Source organism: Mesoplodon bidens, assembly GCF_964165515.1.
Source record: "Mesoplodon bidens genome assembly, contig: HAP1_SCAFFOLD_56, whole genome shotgun sequence".
Lineage (NCBI taxonomy): Eukaryota > Metazoa > Chordata > Mammalia > Artiodactyla > Ziphiidae > Mesoplodon > Mesoplodon bidens.
In genome coordinates this window covers 26,403-52,076 of record NW_027672718.1, presented here as the reverse complement: position 1 = coordinate 52,076, position 25,674 = coordinate 26,403, and the positions used below count along the sequence as shown (strand labels likewise).

Genomic DNA, 25,674 nt, shown 5'->3' with positions numbered 1-25,674 from the left:
GCTCCCAATGCATGGGGGCCGGGTGTGATCCCTGGTCAGGGAACTAGATCCTGTGTGCCACAACTAAAGATCCTGTGTGCTGCAACTAAGACCTGGCACAGCCAAATAAATAGATATTTTTAAAAGGAGGGTAAGTGAGGCAATATTAAGAAGTAGATTTGTGGAGAAACACTCTCAGTGATTTTCATAATTTTTAACACTAAAGAACACAATTTTTCTTAGAACAGATAATGTAAATGTATGTGCATCATTTGCTTTCTAAGAGCATGGCTTTGGAATCAGACAGAAGTTAAAATCTCAGCTTCAACACACACTAGTCAAGTAATTTCAGATAATTAACTTCCCTAAGCTTCAGTTTCATCATTGGAAAAGTATGAGAATAGCCTACTTCATAGGATTCATGTAACAGTTAAACAAGAGGAGGCAGAGAAGGAATATAGAGCCTGGCACACACTAATTGCTCAGTGCTCATTGCAGTGCGTTAAAGGTTTTTTTTTTTTAAAAAAAAAAACGTAACATCGTGACCTCATATATGGAGAAGTGAAAATAAATTATATGGAGTTTATGTAAATACACCTGTCAGTTATTGACTATCCTTGCATATATTTTTATAATATTGATTTTGTCTATTGAGGTATAGTTGATTTATGATATCATATTAGTATTAGGTGTAGGACATAGTGATTAAAATTTTTTATAGATTATACTCCAGTTATTATAAAATACTGGCTATATTCCCTGTGCTGTACAATATATCCTTGTAGCTTATTTACATAGTAGTTTATACTTCTTAAGAATATTGATTTTTGTTTAGAAATTTTAATAAACTTGTCTACTGGAAAAACAACATAGTGATTACTATTGAAAACAAGACAACAGGCCCACAATGAAGTCACTTATGCTAAACCTTATGTCACCTGAGACTTAATTACAGTTTTGGCTCTCCGAGAAAAGGACTCTTAAACCAGTCAATCAGGAATGGCCTGATCAGCATTAGGTGAGTAATCTGCCTGACAGACCCCTGCCGTCCCTTAAAGGAAGTAACTCTGCTACTAGTAACTAATCTACGTTTTTGCCTAGTATAAATTCCTTCTTCCTGCTCCCCTCTGCCTATAAAAGTCTTTCATTTTATACAACTCCTCAGAGCGCCTTTCTATTGCAATCGATTGCATACTGCCTGATTCAGATTGATTTTTGTTCAAATAAACTCTTAATTTTATTATTCCTCAATTTATCTTTTAACAGTACTGAAATCATTTTACAGAGTTCCCCCTCTTCCTCATATGCCCTTAAATGAGTACCACTGGATTTGTAGGGAGAAGAGACGGCAGCTCTCCTCCCCCTTCACTCCCCCACACGCCCCAGGTCCTACCTGGTCTCTGGGGTTTCCTCCCGCCCCCTTAGGTGTCCGCGGTCCCCCAGGTGCCCTCGTTGTGAGGAGACGCGAATTCCGCGTCCTCCTAGTGCACCGTCTTCACCCCGCTCCCCCATATTCCTTTTAATATACCATTCTGACAGTCATATTATCATGTAACTTAATGACTACAAAAGGGATAAACTGGCAGCAATGTCACTGTGATAACTTTAGCTTAAGAATCTCTTCTTTTTTGAATTTTATTTATTTATTATACAGCACGTTCTTATTGGTTATCTATTTTATACATATTAGTGTAGATATGTCAATCCCAATTCCAGGGATTTCCGGAATTTCAGGGGCTTGGACGACCAAGTTAATATTAGTCAATGTCAATCAATCTTTTAGCATTCTATGATGTCTCATCAAGACACAGAATCTTAATCTAAAACTATTTTTTATAATGGAGGCTATACTAAGGTATTGGTTCTTGCTTTTTGCACTCCTGACAACTGTGTTACTGAAGGATATTACACGGACTTGTGTTTCAGGGTCATCGTGTCTGAGGAAGCTTGTCTAAGTCTTCATGTCCATGGGTCTGCCTTACCTGTTCTGATTCCACACTAGCTTCTTTCAGTTTATCCTCTGTTGCCTCTTTACATTTCTTCAGGTGTCTAACTGTTTCTTCCAATTCCTGAAAACGTGATACAGAGATTTTTGACAAACTCCCAATGTACCATATATGGAAGAAAAGGCTTCAATATTGTAATAAATGAGCAATCAAATTATGAAAGTATGATGGGGTACTTTCTAACTCCAGATGCTACCAGACTATAGGATAAAAACTATTATTTTCAGTTGAACCTACAGTATACATTTCTGTATATGATTATGGATTTTGATATACAGATTCTCCTGAGAAAAGATGATTAACATCTCTTTCAAGAACTGGAGAATACTTTTCATAGCAGACAATCTCTGTTGGAAGGCAAGAGCAACGTCTTGTACAATCACTGTGGAAGAGACAGCTGGGGAGCCAGAATGTGACACTGGCAGCTAATGAGAAACCAAACACTGATGCAGCAGTATCTCTGTGGGAAAAGGAGTCTCCACCCCTCCCCCCAGGCAATCTGCCCACTTCCCAGGTGTAGCTCTAATTCCAAGAGAACACATGGTGGTGGTGGGGCTCTGAAACCATCTTCCCCAGACACCACTCCCTGCCTGGATCCTCATCAGATACTAAGGAGGAGAGGAGAGTTAGGGTTTCTCATACAACCTTCTTCCTCTCTATGTTCTGAGCATTATTCGCCTTAGCTGATAAGAGGAACGTATTTTGGGCCTTTTGATCCTTTATTTTCTCCTTGATGCTGTTCATTATATTTTCCACCTCTGTAAGTGTCTGCCGCAGCTTCCGGTTGGTCTGGGATACTTCCACTTCTCTGAAGTTGCTTTCATCAAGGGCTTTCTTCAGCTGTGGGATACAAAGGGTAAATTAGAACATTTTAACCTTCCACTCAGTAATAGAAGTTTATGTTTAGCTGTGTCCCTATATTTTGTTCTCTTTGGACCTTTCTTTTTAAAAGGAGGTTAAGTGATGGGACTTCCCTGGTGGTCCAGTGGCTAAGACTCTGTGCTCCCAATGCATGGGGGCCGGGTGTGATGCCTGGTCAGGGAACTAGATCCTGTGTGCCACAACTAAAGATCCTGTGTGCTGCAACTAAGACCTGGCACAGCCAAATAAATAGATATTTTAAAAAGGAGGTGTATATATGTCCATGCCTCTCTTTCGCTTTGTCACAGATTACCCTTCCCCCTCCCCATATCCTCAAGTCCATTCTCAAGTAGGTCTGTGTCTTTATTCCCGTTTTGCCCATATGTTCTTCATGACATTTTTTTTTTAATTCCGCCGCAGAGCACAGGGAGATGAGCTTGGTGCTTTGTGTTCGCCTGGAGGGGTGGGATGGGGAGGGTGGGAGGGAGGGAGACGCATGGGGGAGGGGATGTGGGAGCAGATGTATATGTATGACTGATTCACTTTGTTATAAAGCAGAAACTAATTAAAAAAAATAAAAAGGAGGGTAAGTGAGGCAATATTTAGAAGTAGATTTGTGGAGAAACACTCAGTGATTTACATAATTTTTAACACTACAGAACACAATTTTTCTTAGAACAGATAATGTAAATGTATGTGCGTCATTTGCTTTCTAAGAGCATGGCTTTGGAATCAGACAGAAGTTAAAATCTCAGCTTCACCACACACTACTCAAGTAATTTCAGATAATTAACTTCCCTAAGCTTCAGGTTCATCATTGGAAAAGTTTGAGAATAGCCTACTTCATAGGATTCATGTAACAGTTAAACAAGAGGAGGCAGAGAAGGAATATAGAGCCTGGCACACACTAATTGCTCAGTGCTCATTGCAGTGCGTTAAAGGTTTTTTTTTTTTTTTTTTTTTAATAAAAAAACGTAACATCGTGACCTCATATATGGAGAAGTGAAAATAAATTATATGGAGTTTATGTAAATACACCTGTCAGTTATTGACTATCCTTGCATATATTTTTATAATATTGATTTTGTCTATTGAGGTATAGTTGATTTATGATATCATATTAGTATTAGGTGTAGGACATAGTGATTAAAAATTTTTATAGATTATACTCCAGTTATTATAAAATACTGGCTATATTCCCTGTGCTGTACAATATATGCTTGTAGCTTATTTACATAGTAGTTTATACTTCTTATGAATAGTGCTTTTTGTTTAGAAATTTTAATAAACTTGTCTACTGGAAAAATAACATAGTGATTACTATTGAAAACAAGACAACAGGCCCACAATGAAGTCACTTATGCTAAACCTTATGTCACCAAACTGAGACTTAATTACAGTTTTGGCTCTCCCAGAAAAGGACTCTTAAACCAGTCAATCAGGAATGGCCTGATCAGCATTAGGTGAGTAATCTGCCTGACAGACCCCTGCCATCCCTTAAAGGAAGTAACTCTGCTACTAGTAACTAATCTACGTTTTTGCCTAGTATAAATTCCTTGTTCCTGCTCCCCTCTGCCTATAAAAGTCTTTCATTTTATACAACTCCTCAGAGCGCCTTTCTATTGCAATCGATTGCATACTGCCTGATTCAGATTGATTTTTGTTCAAATAAACTCTTAATTTTATTATTCCTCAATTTATCTTTTAACAGTACTGAAATCATTTTACAGAGTTCCCCCTCTTCCTCATATGCCCTTAAATGAGTACCACTGGATTTGTAGGGAGAAGAGACGGCAGCTCTCCTCCCCCTTCACTCCCCCCCACGTCCCAGGTCCTACCTGGTCTCTGGGGGTTCCTCCCGTCCCCTTAGGTGTCCGTGGTCCCACAGGTGCCCGCGTTGTGAGGAGACGCGAATTCCGCGTCCTCCTAGTGCACCGTCTTCACCCCGCCCCCCCATATTCCTTTTAATATACCATTCTGACAGTCATATTATCATGTAACTTAATGGCTACAAAAGGGATAAACTGCCAGCAATGTCACTGTGATAACTTTAGCCTAAGAATCTCCTCTTTTTTGAATTTTATTTATTTATTATACAGCACGTTCTTATTGGTTATCTATTTTATACATATTAGTGTAGATATGTCAATCCCAATTCCAGGGATTTCTGGAATTTCAGGGGCTTGGACGACCAAGTTAATATTAGTCAATATCAATCAATCTTTTAGCATTCTATGATGTCTCATCAAGACACAGAATCTTAATCTAAAACTATTCTTTATAACGGAGGCTATACTAAGGGATTGGTTCTTGCCTTTTGCACTCCTGACAACTGTGTTACTGGAGGATATTACACGGACTTGTGTTTCAGGGTCATCGTGTCTGAGGAAGCTTGTCTAAGTCTTCATGTCCGTGGGTCTGCCTTACCTGTTCTGATTCCACACTAGCTTCTTTCAGTTTATCCTCTGTTGCCTCTCTACATTTCTTCAGGTGTCTAACTGTTTCTTCCAATTCCTGAAAACGTGATACAGAGATTTTCGACAAACTCCCAATGTACCATATATGGAAGAAAAGGCTTCAATATTGTAATAAATGAGCAATCAAATTATGAAAGTATGATGGGGTACTTTCTAACTCCAGGTGCTACCAGACTATAGGATAAAAACTATTATTTTCAGTTGAACCTACAGTATACATTTGTGTATATGATTATGGATTTTGATATACAGATTCTCCTGAGAAAAGATGATTAACATCTCTTTCAAGAACTGGAGAATACCTTTCATAGCAGACAATCTCTGTTGGAAGGCAAGAGCAACGTCTTGTACAATCACTGTGAAAGAGACAGCTGGGGAGCCAGAATGTGACACTGGCAGCTAATGAGAAACCAAACACTGATGCAGCAGTATCTCTGCGGGACAGAGTCTCCCCCCACCTCCTCCCAGGCAATCTGCCCACTTCCGAGGTGTAGCTGTAATTCCTAGAGAACACATGGTGGTGGTGGGGCTCTGAAACCATCTTCCCCAGACACCACTCCCTGCCTGGATCCTCATCAGATACTAAGGAGGAGAGGAGAGTTAGGGTTTCTCATACAACCTTCTTCCTCTCTATGTTCTGAGCATTATTCGCTTTAGCTGATAAGAGGAACGTAATTTGGGCCTTTTGATCCTTTATTTTCTCCTTGATGCTGTTCATTATATTTTCCACCTCTGTAAGTGTCTGCCGCAGCTTCCGGTTGGGCTGGGATACTTCCACTTCTCTGAAGTTGCTTTCATCAAGGGCTTTCTTCAGCTGTGGGATACAAAGGGAAAATTAGAACATTTTAACCTTCCACTCAGTAAGAGAAGTTTATGTTTAGCTGTGTCCCTATATTTTGTTCTCTTTGGACCTTTCTTTTTAAAAGGAGGTTAAGTGATGGGACTTCCCTGGTGGTCCAGTGGCTAAGACTCTGTGCTCCCCATGCATGGGGGCCGGGTGTGATCCCTGGTCAGGGAACTAGATCCTGTGTGCCACAACTAAAGATCCTGTGTGCTGCAACTAAGACCTGGCACAGCCAAATAAATAGATATTTTAAAAAGGAGGTGTATATATGTCCATGCCTCTCTTTCGCTTTGTCACAGATTACCCTTCCCCCTCCCCATATCCTCAAGTCCATTCTCAAGTAGGTCTGTGTCTTTATTCCCGTTTTGCCCATAGGTTCTTCATGACATTTTTTTTTTAATTCTGCCGCAGAGCACAGGGAGATGAGCTTGGTGCTTTGTGTTCGCCTGGAGGGGTGGGATGGGGAGGGTGGGAGGGAGGGAGATGCATGGGGGAGGGGATGTGGGAGCAGATGTATATGTATGACTGATTCACTTTGTTATAAAGCAGAAACTAATTAAAAAAAATAAAAAGGAGGGTAAGTGAGGCAATATTTAGAAGTAGATTTGTGGAGAAACACTCTCAGTGATTTTCATAATTTTTAACACTAAAGAACACAATTTTTCTTAGAACAGATAATGTAAATGTATGTGCGTCATTTGCTTTCTAAGAGCATGGCTTTGGAATCAGACAGAAGTTAAAATCTCAGCTTCACCACACACTAGTCAAGTAATTTCAGATAATTAACTTCCCTAAGCTTCAGGTTCATCATTGGAAAAGTATGAGAATAGCCTACTTCATAGGATTCATGTAACAGTTAAACAAGAGGAGGCAGAGAAGGAATATAGAGCCTGGCACACACTAATTGCTCAGTGCTCATTGCAGTGCGTTAAAGGTTTTTTTTTTTTTTAAAAAAAAAAACGTAACATCGTGACCTCATATATGGAGAAGTGAAAATAAATTATATGGAGTTTATGTAAATACACCTGTCAGTTATTGACTATCCTTGCATATATTTTTATAATATTGATTTTGTCTATTGAGGTATAGTTGATTTATGATATTATATTAGTATTAGGTGTAGGACATAGTGATTAAAAATTTTTATAGATTATACTCCAGTTATTATAAAATACTGGCTATATTCCCTGTGCTGTACAATATATCCTTGTAGCTTATTTACATAGTAGTTTATACTTCTTATGAATATTGCTTTTTGTTTAGAAATTTTAATAAACTTGTCTACTGGAAAAATAACATAGTGATTACTATTCAAAACAAGACAACAGGCCCACAATGAAGTCACTTATGCTAAACCTTATGTCACCAAACTGAGACTTAATTACAGTTTTGGCTCTCCCAGAAAAGGACTCATAAACCAGTCAATCAGGAATGGCCTGATCAGCATTAGGTGAGTAATCTGCCTGACAGACCCCTGCCATCCCTTAAAGGAAGTAACTCTGCTACTAGTAACTAATCTACGTTTTTGCCTAGTATAAATTCCTTGTTCCTGCTCCCCTCTGCCTATAAAAGTCTTTCATTTTATACAACTCCTCAGAGCGCCTTTCTATTGCAATCGATTGCATACTGCCTGATTCAGATTGATTTTTGTTCAAATAAACTCTTAATTTTATTATTCCTCAATTTATCTTTTAACAGTACTGAAATCATTTTACAGAGTTCCCCCTCTTCCTCATATGCCCTTAAATGAGTACCACTGGATTTGTAGGGAGAAGAGACGGCAGCTCTCCTCCCCCTTCACTCCCCCCCACGTCCCAGGTCCTACCTGGTCTCTGGGGGTTCCTCCCGTCCCCTTAGGTGTCCGTGGTCCCACAGGTGCCCTCGTTGTGAGGAGACGCGAATTCCGCGTCCTCCTAGTGCACCGTCTTCACCCCGCCCCCCCATATTCCTTTTAATATACCATTCTGACAGTCATATTATCATGTAACTTAATGGCTACAAAAGGGATAAACTGCCAGCAATGTCACTGTGATACCTTTAGCCTAAGAATCTCCTCTTTTTTGAATTTTATTTATTTATTATACAGCACGTTCTTATTGGTTATCTATTTTATACATATTAGTGTAGATATGTCAATCCCAATTCCAGGGATTTCTGGAATTTCAGGGGCTTGGACGACCAAGTTAATATTAGTCAATATCAATCACTCTTTTAGCATTCTATGATGTCTCATCAAGACACAGAATCTTAATCTAAAACTATTCTTTATAACGGAGGCTATACTAAGGTATTGGTTCTTGCCTTTTGCACTCCTGACAACTGTGTTACTGGAGGATATTACACGGACTTGTGTTTCAGGGTCATCGTGTCTGAGGAAGCTTGTCTAAGTCTTCATGTCCGTGGGTCTGCCTTACCTGTTCTGATTCCACACTAGCTTCTTTCAGTTTATCCTCTGTTGCCTCTTTACATTTCTTCAGGTGTCTAACTGTTTCTTCCAATTCCTGAAAACGTGATACAGAGATTTTCGACAAACTCCCAATGTACCATATATGGAAGAAAAGGCTTCAATATTGTAATAAATGAGCAATCAAATTATGAAAGTATGATGGGGTACTTTCTAACTCCAGGTGCTACCAGACTATAGGATAAAAACTATTATTTTCAGTTGAACCTACAGTATACATTTGTGTATATGATTATGGATTTTGATATACAGATTCTCCTGAGAAAAGATGATTAACATCTCTTTCAAGAACTGGAGAATACTTTTCATAGCAGACAATCTCTGTTGGAAGGCAAGAGCAACGTCTTGTACAGTCACTGTGGAAGAGACAGCTGGGGAGCCAGAATGTGACACTGGCAGCTAATGAGAAACCAAACACTGATGCAGCAGTATCTCTGCGGGACAGAGTCTCCCCCCACCTCCCCCCAGGCAATCTGCCCACTTCCGAGGTGTAGCTGTAATTCCTAGAGAACACATGGTGGTGGTGGGGCTCTGAAACCATCTTCCCCAGACACCACTCCCTGCCTGGATCCTCATCAGATACTAAGGAGGAGAGGAGAGTTAGGGTTTCTCATACAACCTTCTTCCTCTCTATGTTCTGAGCATTATTCGCTTTAGCTGATAAGAGGAACGTAATTTGGGCCTTTTGATCCTTTATTTTCTCCTTGATGCTGTTCATTATATTTTCCACCTCTGTAAGTGTCTGCCGCAGCTTCCGGTTGGTCTGGGATACTTCCACTTCTCTGAAGTTGCTTTCATCAAGGGCTTTCTTCAGCTGTGGGATACAAAGGGAAAATTAGAACATTTTAACCTTCCACTCAGTAAGAGAAGTTTATGTTTAGCTGTGTCCCTATATTTTGTTCTCTTTGGACCTTTCTTTTTAAAAGGAGGTTAAGTGATGGGACTTCCCTGGTGGTCCAGTGGCTAAGACTCTGTGCTCCCAATGCATGGGGGCCGGGTGTGATCCCTGGTCAGGGAACTAGATCCTGTGTGCCACAACTAAAGATCCTGTGTGCTGCAACTAAGACCTGGCACAGCCAAATAAATAGATATTTTAAAAAGGAGGTGTATATATGTCCATGCCTCTCTTTCGCTTTGTCACAGATTACCCTTCCCCCTCCCCATATCCTCAAGTCCATTCTCAAGTAGGTCTGTGTCTTTATTCCCGTTTTGCCCATAGGTTCTTCATGACATTTTTTTTTAATTCCGCCGCAGAGCACAGGGAGATGAGCTTGGTGCTTTGTGTTCGCCTGGAGGGGTGGGATGGGGAGGGTGGGAGGGAGGGAGATGCATGGGGGAGGGGATGTGGGAGCAGATGTATATGTATGACTGATTCACTTTGTTATAAAGCAGAAACTAATTAAAAAAAATAAAAAGGAGGGTAAGTGAGGCAATATTTAGAAGTAGATTTGTAGAGAAACACTCAGTGATTTTCATAATTTTTAACACTAAAGAACACAATTTTTCTTAGAACAGATAATGTAAATGTATGTGCGTCATTTGCTTTCTAAGAGCATGGCTTTGGAATCAGACAGAAGTTAAAATCTCAGCTTCACCACACACTAGTCAAGTAATTTCAGATAATTAACTTCCCTAAGCTTCAGGTTCATCATTGGAAAAGTATGAGAATAGCCTACTTCATAGGATTCATGTAACAGTTAAACAAGAGGAGGCAGAGAAGGAATATAGAGCCTGGCACACACTAATTGCTCAGTGCTCATTGCAGTGCGTTAAAGGTTTTTTTTTTTTTTAAAAAAAAAAACGTAACATCGTGACCTCATATATGGAGAAGTGAAAATAAATTATATGGAGTTTATGTAAATACACCTGTCAGTTATTGACTATCCTTGCATATATTTTTATAATATTGATTTTGTCTATTGAGGTCTAGTTGATTTATGATATTATATTAGTATTAGGTGTAGGACATAGTGATAAAAATTTTTATAGATTATACTCCAGTTATTATAAAATACTGGCTATATTCCCTGTGCTGTACAATATATCCTTGTAGCTTATTTACATAGTAGTTTATACTTCTTATGAATATTGCTTTTTGTTTAGAAATTTTAATAAACTTGTCTACTGGAAAAATAACATAGTGATTACTATTGAAAACAAGACAACAGGCCCACAATGAAGTCACTTATGCTAAACCTTATGTCACCAAACTGAGACTTAATTACAGTTTTGGCTCTCCCAGAAAAGGACTCTTAAACCAGTCAATCAGGAATGGCCTGATCAGCATTAGGTGAGTAATCTGCCTGACAGACCCCTGCCATCCCTTAAAGGAAGTAACTCTGCTACTAGTAACTAATCTACGTTTTTGCCTAGTATAAATTCCTTGTTCCTGCTCCCCTCTGCCTATAAAAGTCTTTCATTTTATACAACTCCTCAGAGCGCCTTTCTATTGCAATCGATTGCATACTGCCTGATTCAGATTGATTTTTGTTCAAATAAACTCTTAATTTTATTATTCCTCAATTTATCTTTTAACAGTACTGAAATCATTTTACAGAGTTCCCCCTCTTCCTCATATGCCCTTAAATGAGTACCACTGGATTTGTAGGGAGAAGAGACGGCAGCTCTCCTCCCCCTTCACTCCCCCCCACGTCCCAGGTCCTACCTGGTCTCTGGGGGTTCCTCCCGTCCCCTTAGGTGTCCGTGGTCCCACAGGTGCCCTCGTTGTGAGGAGACGCGAATTCCGCGTCCTCCTAGTGCACCGTCTTCACCCCGCCCCCCCATATTCCTTTTAATATACCATTCTGACAGTCATATTATCATGTAACTTAATGGCTACAAAAGGGATAAACTGCCAGCAATGTCACTGTGATACCTTTAGCCTAAGAATCTCCTCTTTTTTGAATTTTATTTATTTATTATACAGCACGTTCTTATTGGTTATCTATTTTATACATATTAGTGTAGATATGTCAATCCCAATTCCAGGGATTTCTGGAATTTCAGGGGCTTGGACGACCAAGTTAATATTAGTCAATATCAATCAATCTTTTAGCATTCTATGATGTCTCATCAAGACACAGAATCTTAATCTAAAACTATTCTTTATAACGGAGGCTATACTAAGGGATTGGTTCTTGCCTTTTGCACTCCTGACAACTGTGTTACTGGAGGATATTACACGGACTTGTGTTTCAGGGTCATCGTGTCTGAGGAAGCTTGTCTAAGTCTTCATGTCCGTGGGTCTGCCTTACCTGTTCTGATTCCACACTAGCTTCTTTCAGTTTATCCTCTGTTGCCTCTTTACATTTCTTCAGGTGTCTAACTGTTTCTTCCAATTCCTGAAAACGTGATACAGACATTTTCGACAAACTCCCAATGTACCATATATGGAAGAAAAGGCTTCAATATTGTAATAAATGAGCAATCAAATTATGAAAGTATGATAGGGTACTTTCTAACTCCAGGTGCTACCAGACTATAGGATAAAAACTATTATTTTCAGTTGAACCTACAGTATACATTTGTGTATATGATTATGGATTTTGATATACAGATTCTCCTGAGAAAAGATGATTAACATCTCTTTCAAGAACTGGAGAATACTTTTCATAGCAAACAATCTCGGTTGGAAGGCAAGAGCAACGTCTTGTACAATCACTGTGGAAGAGACAGCTGGGGAGCCAGAATGTGACACTGGCAGCTAATGAGAAACCAAACACTGATGCAGCAGTATCTCTGCGGGACAGAGTCTCCCCCCACCTCCCCCCAGGCAATCTGCCCACTTCCGAGGTGTAGCTGTAATTCCTAGAGAACACATGGTGGTGGTGGGGCTCTGAAACCATCTTCCCCAGACACCACTCCCTGCCTGGATCCTCATCAGATACTAAGGAGGAGAGGAGAGTTAGGGTTTCTCATACAACCTTCTTCCTCTCTATGTTCTGAGCATTATTCGCTTTAGCTGATAAGAGGAACGTAATTTGGGCCTTTTGATCCTTTATTTTCTCCTTGATGCTGTTCATTATATTTTCCACCTCTGTAAGTGTCTGCCGCAGCTTCCGGTTGGGCTGGGATACTTCCACTTCTCTGAAGTTGCTTTCATCAAGGGCTTTCTTCAGCTGTGGGATACAAAGGGAAAATTAGAACATTTTAACCTTCCACTCAGTAAGAGAAGTTTATGTTTAGCTGTGTCCCTATATTTTGTTCTCTTTGGACCTTTCTTTTTAAAAGGAGGTTAAGTGATGGGACTTCCCTGGTGGTCCAGTGGCTAAGACTCTGTGCTCCCAATGCATGGGGGCCGGGTGTGATCCCTGGTCAGGGAACTAGATCCTGTGTGCCACAACTAAAGATCCTGTGTGCTGCAACTAAGACCTGGCACAGCCAAATAAATAGATATTTTAAAAAGGAGGTGTATATATGTCCATGCCTCTCTTTCGCTTTGTCACAGATTACCCTTCCCCCTCCCCATATCCTCAAGTCCATTCTCAAGTAGGTCTGTGTCTTTATTCCCGTTTTGCCCATAGGTTCTTCATGACATTTTTTTTTAATTCTGCCGCAGAGCACAGGGAGATGAGCTTGGTGCTTTGTGTTCGCCTGGAGGGGTGGGATGGGGAGGGTGGGAGGGAGGGAGATGCATGGGGGAGGGGATGTGGGAGCAGATGTATATGTATGACTGATTCACTTTGTTATAAAGCAGAAACTAATTAAAAAAATAAAAAGGAGGGTAAGTGAGGCAATATTTTGAAGTAGATTTGTGGAGAAACACTCAGTGATTTTCATAATTGTTAACACTAAAGAACACAATTTTTCTTAGAACAGATAATGTAAATGTATGTGCGTCATTTGCTTTCTAAGAGCATGGCTTTGGAATCAGACAGAAGTTAAAATCTCAGCTTCACCACACACTAGTCAAGTAATTTCAGATAATTAACTTCCCTAAGCTTCAGGTTCATCATTGTAAAAGTATGAGAACAGCCTACTTCATAGGATTCATGTAACAGTTAAACAAGAGGAGGCAGAGAAGGAATATAGAGCCTGGCACACACTAATTGCTCAGTGCTCATTGCAGTGTGTTAAAGGTTTTTTTTTTTTTTTAAAAAAAAAAACGTAACATCGTGACCTCATATATGGAGAAATGAAAATAAATTATATCGAGTTTGTGTAAATACACCTGTCAGTTATTGACTATCCTTGAATGTATTTTTATAATGTTGCTTTATTTTCTCCTGAGGTATAATTGATTTATGATATTATATTAGATTTAGGTGTATGACATAGTGATTAAAAATTTTTATAGATTATACTCCAGTTATTATAAAATACTGGCTATATTCCCTGTGCTGTACAATATATGCTTGTAGCTTATTTACATAGTAGTTTATAATTCTTATGAATATTCCTTTATGTTTAGAAATTTTAATAAACTTGTCTCGTGGAAAAACAACATAGTGATTACTATTGAAAACAAGACAACAGGCCCACAATGAAGTCACTTATGCTAAACCTTATGTCACCAAACTGAGACTTAATTACAGTTTTGGCTCTCCCAGAAAAGGACTCTTAAACCAGTCAATCAGGAATGGCCTGATCAGCATTAGGTGAGTAATCTGCCTGACAGACCCCTGCCATCCCTTAAAGGAAGTAACTCTGCTACTAGTAACTAATCTACGTTTTTGCCTAGTATAAATTCCTTGTTCCTGCTCCCCTCTGCCTATAAAAGTCTTTCATTTTATACAACTCCTCAGAGCGCCTTTCTATTGCAATCGATTGCATACTGCCTGATTCAGATTGATTTTTGTTCAAATAAACTCTTAATTTTATTATTCCTCAATTTATCTTTTAACAGTACTGAAATCATTTTACAGAGTTCCCCCTCTTCCTCATATGCCCTTAAATGAGTACCACTGGATTTGTAGGGAGAAGAGACGGCAGCTCTCCTCCCCCTTCACTCCCCCACACGCCCCAGGTCCTACCTGGTCTCTGGGGTTTCCTCCCGCCCCCTTAGGTGTCCGCGGTCCCCCAGGTGCCCTCGTTGTGAGGAGACGCGAATTCCGCGTCCTCCTAGTGCACCGTCTTCAACCCGCCCCCCCATATTCCTTTTAATATACCATTCTGACAGTCATATTATCATGTAACTTAATGACTACAAAAGGGATAAACTGGCAGCAATGTCACTGTGATACCTTTAGCTTAAGAATCTCTTCTTTTTTGAATTTTATTTATTTATTATACAGCACGTTCTTATTGGTTATCTATTTTATATATATTAGTGTAGATATGTCAATCCCAATTCCAGGGATTTCTGGAATTTCAGGGGCTTGGACGACCAAGTTAATATTAGTCAATGTCAATCAATCTTTTAGCATTCTATGATGTCTCATCAAGACACAGAATCTTAATCTAAAACTATTCTTTATAACGGAGGCTATACTAAGGTATTGGTTCTTGCCTTTTGCACTCCTGGCAACTGTATTACTGAAGGATATTAAACGGACTTGTGATTCAGGGTCATCGTGTCTGAGGAAGCTTGTCTAAGTCTTCATGTCCGATGGTCTGCCTTACCTGTTCTGATTCCACACTAGCTTCTTTCAGTTTATCCTCCTTTGCCTCTTTACATTTCTTCAGGTGTCTAGCTGTTTCTTCCAATTCCTGAAAACGTGATACAGAGATTTTTGACAAACTCCCAATGTACCATATATGGAAGAAAAGGCTTCAATATTGTAATAAATGAGCAATCAAATTATGAAAGTATGATGGGGTACTTTCTAACTCCAGGTGCTACCAGACTATAGGATAAAAACTATTATTTTCAGTTGAACCTACAGTATACATTTCTGTATATGATTATAGATTTTGATATACAGATTCTCCTCAGAAAAGATGATTAACATCTCTTTCCAGAACTGGAGAATACTTTTCATAGCAGACAATCTCTGTTGGAAGGCAAGAGCAACGTCTTGTACAATCACTGTGAAAGAGACAGCTGGGGAGCCAGAATGTGACACTGGCAGCTAATGAGAAACCAAACACTGATGCAGCAGTATCTCTGCGGGACAAAGAGTCTCCCCCCCACCTCACCCCAGGCAATCTGCCCACTTCACAGGTGTAGCTGTAATTCCCAGAGAACACATGGTGGTGGTGGGGCTCTGAAACCATCTTCCCCAGACACCACTCCCTGCCTGGATCCTCATCAGATACTAAGGAGGAGAGGAGAGTTAGGGTTTCCCATACAACTTTCCTCCTCTCTATGTTCTGAGCATTATTCGCCTTAGCTGATAAGTGGAACTTAATTTGGGCCTTTTGATCCTTTATTTTCCCCTTGCTGCTGTTCAGTACCTTTTCCAACTCTGTGAGTTTCTGCCGCAACTCCCGGTTGGTCCGGGATACTTCCACTTCTCTGAAGTTGCTTTCATCAAGGGCTTTCTTCAGCTGTGGGATACAAAGCAAAATTAGAACATTTTAACCTTCCATTCAGTATGAGAAGCTTATGTTTAGCTGTGTCCCTATATTTTGTTCTCTTTGGACCTTTCTTTTAAAAAGGAGGTTAAGTGATGGGACCTCCCTGGTGGTCCAGTGGCTAAGACTCTGTGCTCCCAATGCATGGGGGCCGGGTTTGATCCCTGGTCAGGGAACTAGATCCTGTGTGCCACAACTAAAGATCCTGTGTGCTGCAACTAAGACCTGGCACAGCCAAATAAATAGATATTTTAAAAAGGAGGGTAAGTGAGGCAATATTAAGAAGTAGATTTGTGGAGAAACACTCTCAGTGATTTTCATAATTTTTAACACTAAAGAACACAATTTTTCTTAGAACAGATAATGTAAATGTATGTTCATCATTTGCTTTCTAAGAGCATGGCTTTGGAATCAGACAGAAGTTAAAATCTCAGCTTCACCACACACTACTCAAGTAATTTCAGATAATTAACTTCTCTAAGCTAAAGATTCATCATTGGAAAAGTATGAGAATAGCCTACTTCATAGGATTCATGTAACAGTTAAACAAGAGGAGGCAGAGAAGGAATATAGAGCCTGGCACACACTAATTGCTCAGTGCTCATTGCTGTGCTTTAAAGGTTTTTTTTTATTTTTTTAAAGCTTAAGCTCGTCTCTTTCTGTCACTTGTGACCTCATGTATGGAGAAATGAAAATAAATTATATCGAGTTTGTGTAAATACACCTGTCAGTTATTGACTATCCTTGAATGTATTTTTATAATGTTGCTTTATTTTCTCCTGAGGTATAATTGATTTATGATATTATATTAGATTTAGGTGTATGACATAGTGATTAAAAATTTTTATAGTTTATACTCCAGTTATTATAAAATACTGGCTATATTCCCTGTGCTGTACAATATATGCTTGTAGCTTATTTACATAGTAGTTTATACTTCTTATGAATATTCCTTTATGTTTAGAAATTTTAATAAACTTGTCTCGTGGAAAAACAACATAGTGATTACTATTGAAAACAAGACAACAGTCCCACAATGAAGTCACTTATGCTAAACCTTATGTCACCAAACTGAGACTTAATTACAGTTTTGGCTCTCCCAGAAAAGGACTCTTAAACCAGTCAATCAGGAATGGCCTGATCAGAATTAGGTGAGTAATCTGCCTGACAGACCCCTGCCATCCCTTAAAGGAAGTAACTCTGCTACTAGTAACTAATCTACTTTTTTGCCTAGTATAACTTCCTTGTTCCTGCTCCCCTCTGCCTATAAAAGTCTTTCATTTTATACAACCCCTCAGAGCGCCTTTCTATTGCAATCGATTGCATACTGCCTGATTCAGATTGATTTTTGTTCAAATAAACTCTTAATTTTATTATTCCTCAATTTATCTTTTAACAGTACTGAAATCATTTTACAGAGTTCCCCCTCTTCTTCATATGCCCTTAAATGAGTACCACTGGATTTGTAGGGAGAAGAGACGGCAGCTCTCCTCCCCCTTCACTCCCCCCCACGTCCCAGGTCCTACCCGGTCTCTGGGGGTTCCTCCCATCCCCTTAGGTGACCGTGGTTCCCCAGGTGCCCTCGTTGTGAGGAGACGCGAATTCCGCATCCTCCTAGTGCACCGTCTTCACCTTGCCCCCCCATATTCCTTTTAATATACCATTCTGACAGTCATATTATCATGTAACTTAATGGCTACAAAAGGGATAAACTGGCAGCAATGTCACTGTGATACCTTTAGCCTAAGAATCTCCTCTTTTATGAATTTTATTTATTTATTATACAGCACGTTCTTATTGGTTATCTATTTTATACATATTAGTGTAGATATGTCAATCCCAATTCCAGGGATTTCTGGAATATCAGGGGCTTGGACGACCAAGTTAATATTAGTCAATGTCAATCAATATTATCACATTGATGATGTCTCATCAAGACACAGAATCTTAATCTAAAACTATTCTTTATAACAGAGGCTATACTAAGGTATTGGTTCTTGCCTTTTGCACTCCTGAAAACTGTGTTACTGAAGGATATTACACAGACTTGTGTTTCAGTGTCATCGTGTCTGAGGAAGCTTGTCTAAGGCTTCATGTCCATGGGTCTGCCTTACCTGTTCTGATTCCACACTAGCTTCTTTCAGTTTATCCTCTGTTGCCTCTTTACATTTCTTCAGGTGTCTAACTGTTTCTTCCAATTCCTGAAAACGTGATACAGAGATCTTTGACAAACACTCAACGTACTATATATGGAAGAAAAAGCTTCAATATTGTAATAAATGAGGAACCAAATTATGAAAGTATGATGGGGTACTTTCTAACTCCAGGTGCTACCAGAGTATAGTATAAAAACTATTATTTTCATTTGAAGCTACAGTATACATTTGTGTATATGATTATAGATTTTGATTTACAGATTCTCCTGAGAAAAGATGATTAACATCTCTTTCCAGAACTGGAGAATACTTTTCATAGCAGACAATCTCGGTTGGAAGGCAAGAGCAACGTCTTGTACAATCACTGTGGAAGAGACAGCTGGGGAGCCAGAATGTGACACTGGCAGCTAATGAGAAACCAAACACTGATGCAGCAGTATCTCTGCGGGACAAACAGTCTCCCACCCACCTCCCCCCAGGCAATCTGCCCACTTCCCAGGTGTAACTGTAATTCCAAGAGAACACATGTTGGTGGTGGGGCTCTGAAACCATCTTCCCCAGACACCACTGCCTGCCTGGATCCTCATCAGATACTAGGGAGGAGAGGAGAGTTAGGGTTTCTCATACAACCTTCCTCCTCTCTATGTTCTGAGCATTATTCGCCTTAGCTGATAAGTGGAACTTAATTTGGGCCTTTTGATCCTTTATTTTCTCCTTGCTGCTGTTCTGTACCTTTTCCAACTCTGTGAGTTTCTGCCGCAGCTCCCGGTTGGTCCGGGATACTTCCACTTCTCTGAAGTTGCTTTCATCAAGGGCTTTCTTCAGCTGTGGGATACAAAGGGACAATTAGAACATTTTAACCTTCCATTCAGTAAGAGAAGCTTATGTTTAGCTGTGTCCCTATATTTTGTTCTCTTTGGACCTTTCTTTTAAAAAGGAGGTTAAGTGATGGGACTTCCCTGGTGGTCCAGTGGCTAAGACTCTGTGCTCCCAATTCATGGGGGCCGGGTTTGATCCCTGGTCAGGGAACTAGATCCTGTGTGCCACAACTAAAGATCCTGTGTGCTGCAACTAAGACCTGGCACAGCCAAATAAATAGATATTTTAAAAAGGAGGGTAAGTGAGGCAATAATAAGTAGATTTGTGGAGAAACACTCTCAGTGATTTTCATAATTTTTAACACTAAAGAAAACAATTTTTCTTAGAACAGATTATATAAATGTATGTTCGTCATTTGCTTTCTAAGAGCATGGCTTTGGAATCAGACAGAAGTTAAAATCTCAGCTTCACCACACACTAGTCAAGTAATTTCAGATAATTAACTTCCCTAAGCTGAAGATTCATCATGGGAAAAGTATGAGAATAGCCTACTTCATAGGATTCATGTAACAGTAAAACAAGAGGAGGCAGAGAAGGAATATAGTGCCTGGCAATTACTAATTGCTCAGTGCTCATTGCTGTGCTTTAAAGGTTTTTTTTTTTTTTTAAAGCTTAAGCTCGTCTCTTTCTGTCACTTGTTACCTCACATATGGAGAAGTGAATATAAATTATATGGAGTTTATGTAAATACACCTGTCAGTTATTGCCTAACCTTGCATATATTTTTATAATCTTGCTTTTTTTTCTCTTGAGGTATTGTTCATTTATGACATTATATTAGATTTAGGTGTATGACATAGTGATTAAAAATTTTTATAGATTATACTCCAGTTATTATAAAATACTGGCTATATTCCCTGTGCTGTACAATATATCCTTGTAGCTTATTTACATAGTAGTTTATACTTCTTATGAATATTGCTTTATGTTTAGAAATTTTAATAAACTTGTCTACTGGAAAAATAACATAGTGATTACTATTCAAAACAAGACAACAGGCCCACAATGAAGTCACTTATGCTAAACCTTATGTCACCAAACTGAGACTTAATTACAGTTTTGGCTCTCCCAGAAAAGGACTTTTAAACCAGTCAATCAGGAATGGCCTGATCAGCATTAGGTGAGTAATCTGCCTGACAGACCCCTGCCATCCCTTAAAGGAAGTAACTCTGCTACTAGTAACTAATCTACTTTTTTGCCTAGTATAACTTCCTTGTTCCTGCTCCCCTCTGCCTATAAAAGTCTTTCATTTTATACAACCCCTCAGAGCGCCGTTCTACTGCAATCGATTGCATACTGCCTGATTCAAATTGATTTTTGTTCAAATAATCTCTTAATTTTATTATTCCTCAATTTATCTTTTAACAGTACTGACATCATTTTACAGAGTTCCCCCTCTTCCTCATATGCCCTTAAATGAGTACCACTGGATTTGTAGGAAGAAGAGACGGCAGCTCTCCTCCCCGCTTATTCCCCCCCACGCCCCAGGTCCTACCTGGTCTCTGGGGGTTCCTCCCATCCCCTTAGGTGACCGTGGTCCCCCAGGTGCCCTCGTTGTGAGGAGACGCGTATTCTGCTTCCTCCTAGTGCACCGTCTACACCCCGCCCCCCCATATTCCTTTTAATATACCATTCTGACAGTCATATTATCATGTAACTTAATGACTACAAAAGGGATAAACTGCCAGCAATGTCACTGTGATACCTTTAGCTTAAGAATCTCTTCTTTTTTGAATTTTATTTATTTATTATACAGCACGTTTCTATTGGTTATCTATTTTATACATATTAGTGTAGATATGTCAATCCCAATTCCAGGGATTTCTGGAATTTCAGGGCTTGGACGACCAAGTTAATATTAGTCAATGTCAATCAATCTTTTAGTATTCTATGATGTCTCATCAAGACACAGAATCTTAATCTAAAACTATTCTTTATAACGGACGCTATACTAAGGTATTGGTTCTTGCCTTTTGCACTCCTGACAACTGTGTTACTGAAGGATATTACACGGTCTTGTGTTTCAGGGTCATCGTGTCTGAGGAAGCTTGTCTAAGTCTTCATGTCCGTGGGTCTGCCTTACCTGTTCTGATTCCACACTAGCTTCTTTCAGTTTATCCTCTGTTGCCTCTTTACATTTCTTCAGGTGTCTAACTGTTTCTTCCAATTCCTGAAAACGTGATAGAGAGATTTTTGAAAAACTCCCAATGTACTATATATGGAAGAAAAGGCTTCAATATTGTAATAAATGAGCAATCAAATTATGAAAGTATGATGGGGTACTTTCTAACTCCAGATGCTACCAGACTATAGGATAAAAACTATTATTTTCAGTTGAACCTACAGTATACATTTGTGTATATGATTATGGATTTTGATATACAGATTCTCCTGAGAAAAGATGATTAACATCTCTTTCCAGAACTGGAGAATACTTTTCATAGCAGACAATCTCTGTTGGAAGGCAAGAGCAAAGTCATGTACAGTCACTGTGGAAGAGACAGCTGGGGAGCCAGAATGTGACACTGGCAGCTAATGAGAAACCAAACACTGATGCAGCAGTATCTCTGTGGGAAAAAGTGTCTCCCCCCCTCCCCCCAGGCAATCTGCCCACTTCCCAGGTGTAGCTCTAATTCCAAGAGAACACATGATGGTGGTGGGGCTCTGAAAACATCTTCCCCAGACACCACTCCCTCCCTGGATCCTTATCAGATACTAAGGAGGAGAGGAGAGTTAGGGTTTCTCATACAACCTTCTTTCTCTCTATGTTCTGAGCATTATTCGCCTTAGCTGATAAGAGGAATGTAATTTGCGCCTTTTGATCCTTTATTTTCTCCTTGATGCTGTTCATTATATTTTCCATCTCTGTGAGTGTCTGCCGCAGCTCCCGGTTGGTCTGGGATACTTCCACTTCCCTGAAGCTGCTTTCATCAAGGGCTTTCTTCAGCTGTGGGATACAAAGGGAAAATTAGAACATTTTAACCTTCCACTCAGTAAGAGAAGCTTATGTTTAGCTGTATCCCTATATTTTCTTCTCTTTGGACCTTTCTTTGTAAAAGGAGGTTAAGTGATGGGACTTCCCTGGTGGTCCAGTGGCTAAGACTCTGTGCTCCCAATGCATGGGGGCCGGGTTTGATCCCTGGTCAGGGAACTAGATCCTGTGTGCCACAACTAAAGATCCTGTGTGCTGCAACTAAGACCTGGCACAGCCAAATAAATAGATATTTTAAAAAGGAGTTTAAGTGAGGCAATATTAAGAAGTAGATTTGTGGAGAAACACTCACAGTGATTTTCATAATTTTTAACACTAAAGAACACAATTTTTCTTAGAACAGATAATGCAAATGTATGTGCGTCATTTGCTTTCTAAGAGCATGGCTTTGGAATCAGACAGAAGTTAAAATCTCAGCTTCACCACACACTAGTCAAGTAATTTCAGATAATTAACTTCCCTAAGCTTCAGGTTCATCATTGGAAAAGTATGAGAACAGCCTACTTCATAGGATTCATGTAACAGTTAAACAAGAGGAGGCAGAGAAGGAATATAGAGCCTGGCACACACTAATTGCTCAGTGCTCATTGCTGTGCTTTAAAGGTTTTTTTTTTTTTTAAAAAAAACTTAACCTCGTGACCTCATATATGGATAAGTGAAAATAAATTATATGGAGTTTATGTAAATATACCTGTCAGTTATTGACTACCGTTGCATATATTTTTATAATATTTATTTTGTCTATTGAGGTATAGTTAATTTATGATATTATATTAGTATTAGGTGTAGTACATAGTGATTAAAAATTTTTATAGATTATACTCCAGTTATTATAAAATACTGGCTATATTCCCAGTGCTGTACAATATATCCTTGTAGCTTATTTACATAGTAGTTTATACTTCTTATGAATATTGCTTTTTGTTTAGAAATTTTAATAAACTTGTCTACTGGAAAAATAACATAGTGATTACTATTCAAAACAAGACAACAGGCCCACAATGAAGTCACTTATGCTAAACCTCATGTCACCAAACTGATACTTAATTACAGTTTTGGCTCTCCCAGAAAAGGACTCTTAAACCAGTCAATCAGGAATGGCCTGATCAGCATTAGGTGAGTAATCTGCCTGACAGACCCCTGCCGTCCCTTAAAGGAAGTAACTCTGCTACTAGTAACTAATCTACTTTTTTGCCTAGTATAAATTCCTTGTTCCGGCTCCCCTCTGCCTATAAAAGTCTTTCATTTTATACAACTCCTCAGAGCTCCTTTCTATTGCAATAGATTGCATACTGCCTGATTCAGATTGATTTTTGTTCAAATAAACTCTTAATTTTATTATTCCTCAATTTATCTTTTAACAGCAGTGAAATCATTTTACAGAGTTCCCCCTCTTCCTCATATGCCCTTAAATGAGTACCACTGGATTTGTAGGAAGAAGAGACGGCAGCTCTCCTCCCCCTTTACGCCCCCCCACGCCCCAGGTCCTACCTGGTCTCTGGGGGTTCCTCCCATCCCCTTAGGTTACCGTGGTCCCCCAGGTGCCCTCGTTGTGAGGAGACGCGTATTCTGCGTCCTGTTAGTGCACCGTCTTCACCCCGCCCCCCCATATTCCTTTTAATATACCATTCTGACAGTCATATTATCATGTAAATTAATGACTACAAAAGGGATAAACTGGCAGCAATGTCACTGTGATAACTTTAGCCTAAGAATCTCTTCTTTTTTGTATTTTATTTATTTATTATACAGCAGGTTCTTATTGGTTATCTATTTTATACATATTAGTGTAGATATGTCAATCCCAATTCCAGGGATTTCTGGAATTTCAGGGGCTTGGACGACCAAGTTAATATTAGTCAATGTGAATAATCTATTAGCATTCTATGATGTCTCATCAAGACACAGAATCTTAATCTAAAACTATTCTTTATAACGGAGGCTATACTAAGGGATTGGTTCTTGCCTTTTGCACTCCTGACAACTGTGTTACTGGAGGATATTACACGGACTTGTGTTTCAGGGTCATCGTGTCTGAGGAAGCTTGTCTAAGTCTTCATGTCCGTGGGTCTGCCTTACCTGTTCTGATTCCACACTAGCTTCTTTCAGTTTATCCTCTGTTGCCTCTTTACATTTCTTCAGGTGTCTAACTGTTTCTTCCAATTCCTGAAAACGTGATACAGAGATTTTTGACAAACTCCCAATGTACTATATATGGAAGAAAAAGCTTCAATATTGTAATAAATGAGGAACCAAATTATGAAAGTATGATGGGGTACTTTCTAACTCCAGGTGCTACCAGACTATAGGATAAAAACTATTATTTTCAGTTGAACCTACAGTATACATTTGTGTATATGATTATATATTTTGATTTACAGATTCTCCTGAGAAAAGATGATTAACATCTCTTTCCAGAAATGGAGAATACTTTTCATAGCAGACAATCTCTGTTGGAAGGCAGAGTTTGATGGTCTCTTGAAATCCCTTTTTAGTAATAAAATGTGTTTTTCATTAGGTTGGGAGTAGATAAAAGTCCTGTAATGGCAACAGATGTATCTGAGCTACGGGGAAGAACTAAGGGGTGTAAAGTTCCTGAAAGTCTATGAAGTTCACAAGTCTTACTTAGTAGCTAGTACTTTGCATATGTGAGCTTTAGCCGTTCTTTAAAATGAGTATCATTTTTATTAAGTTGAACATGAAGACGAGGTGCCATAGTCAAAGCTCCAGGCTTCATTCCTAGATATGATTCTAAGGACTTAGCTAAGATGAACGACTTGTAAGTTTGTCTTCTTCTATAGAGCCTAGAAAAGCCAGGTGCCCTCATGCTGGGTTTTGCACATGGCCTTTGCTGGTAATCTCTGAGATGAATCTTAGGAACCCTTTTACCTGGCAGTGATGCTCCAGCTCCCACCTCCTCTTCTGCTCTGCCTCGAGTTGCAGCTCTTGCTGTTTATTCTGAGCTGACAGATCATGTTTGCTCTTGGCCAACAGCTGCATCTCCTGCTGTAGGTTAGTCATTTCAGATACACATTTCTGGATACTCAGTGACTGGTAGGGCACAAAGAGGGAGACGGTTGGTGAACCTGTCCAAGTTTTGGATTTCATGTGAATGGTAAACTGTGTGTGGAAATCATCTACCCGTTCATCGCCTTTTTTTCTGATACTGATCCTTAATTAGCTCCATTTGGCTCAATTCTGTTTCTATTTGCTGAATGTAAATGTGGAAATTACATAGAAAGATGATCAGTGGAAAAACTGGCTTGCTCTTTTTGCCTATAGGCTGACAGAAAGAATCCCACATGAGATCCACTGTTACCAGTTCCTGCTGGGCTCTCCTACCCATCCAGCCCCCTGAACCCGAAAGAGCAAAGTCGTGTACAATCACTGTGGAAGAGACAGCTGGGGAGCCAGAATGTGACACTGGCAGCTAATGAGAAACCAAACACTGATGCAGCAGTATCTCTGCGGGACAAAGAGTCTCCCCGCACCTCACACAAGGCACCCTGCCCACTTCCCAGGTGTAGCTGTAATTCCCAGAGAACACATGGTGGTGGTGGG

The 25,674-nt window shown here is 39.5% G+C and overlaps 1 pseudogene across 1 annotated transcript in view; it reads right to left on the bottom strand.

Annotated features, from left to right (window-relative positions):
- LOC308609788 (coiled-coil domain-containing protein 150-like) overlaps window positions 1–25,674 on the bottom strand; it is a 59,432-nt pseudogene that overhangs the window by 13,802 nt on the left and 19,956 nt on the right. Inside the window, exons 7-9 of the transcript in view lie at window positions 25,255–25,324; window positions 25,003–25,164; window positions 24,193–24,279 (exon numbers count right to left, since the gene is read on the bottom strand). The product of the transcript in view is annotated as a coiled-coil domain-containing protein 150-like (transcript). The remainder of the gene's footprint in view (window positions 1–24,192; window positions 24,280–25,002; window positions 25,165–25,254; window positions 25,325–25,674) is intronic.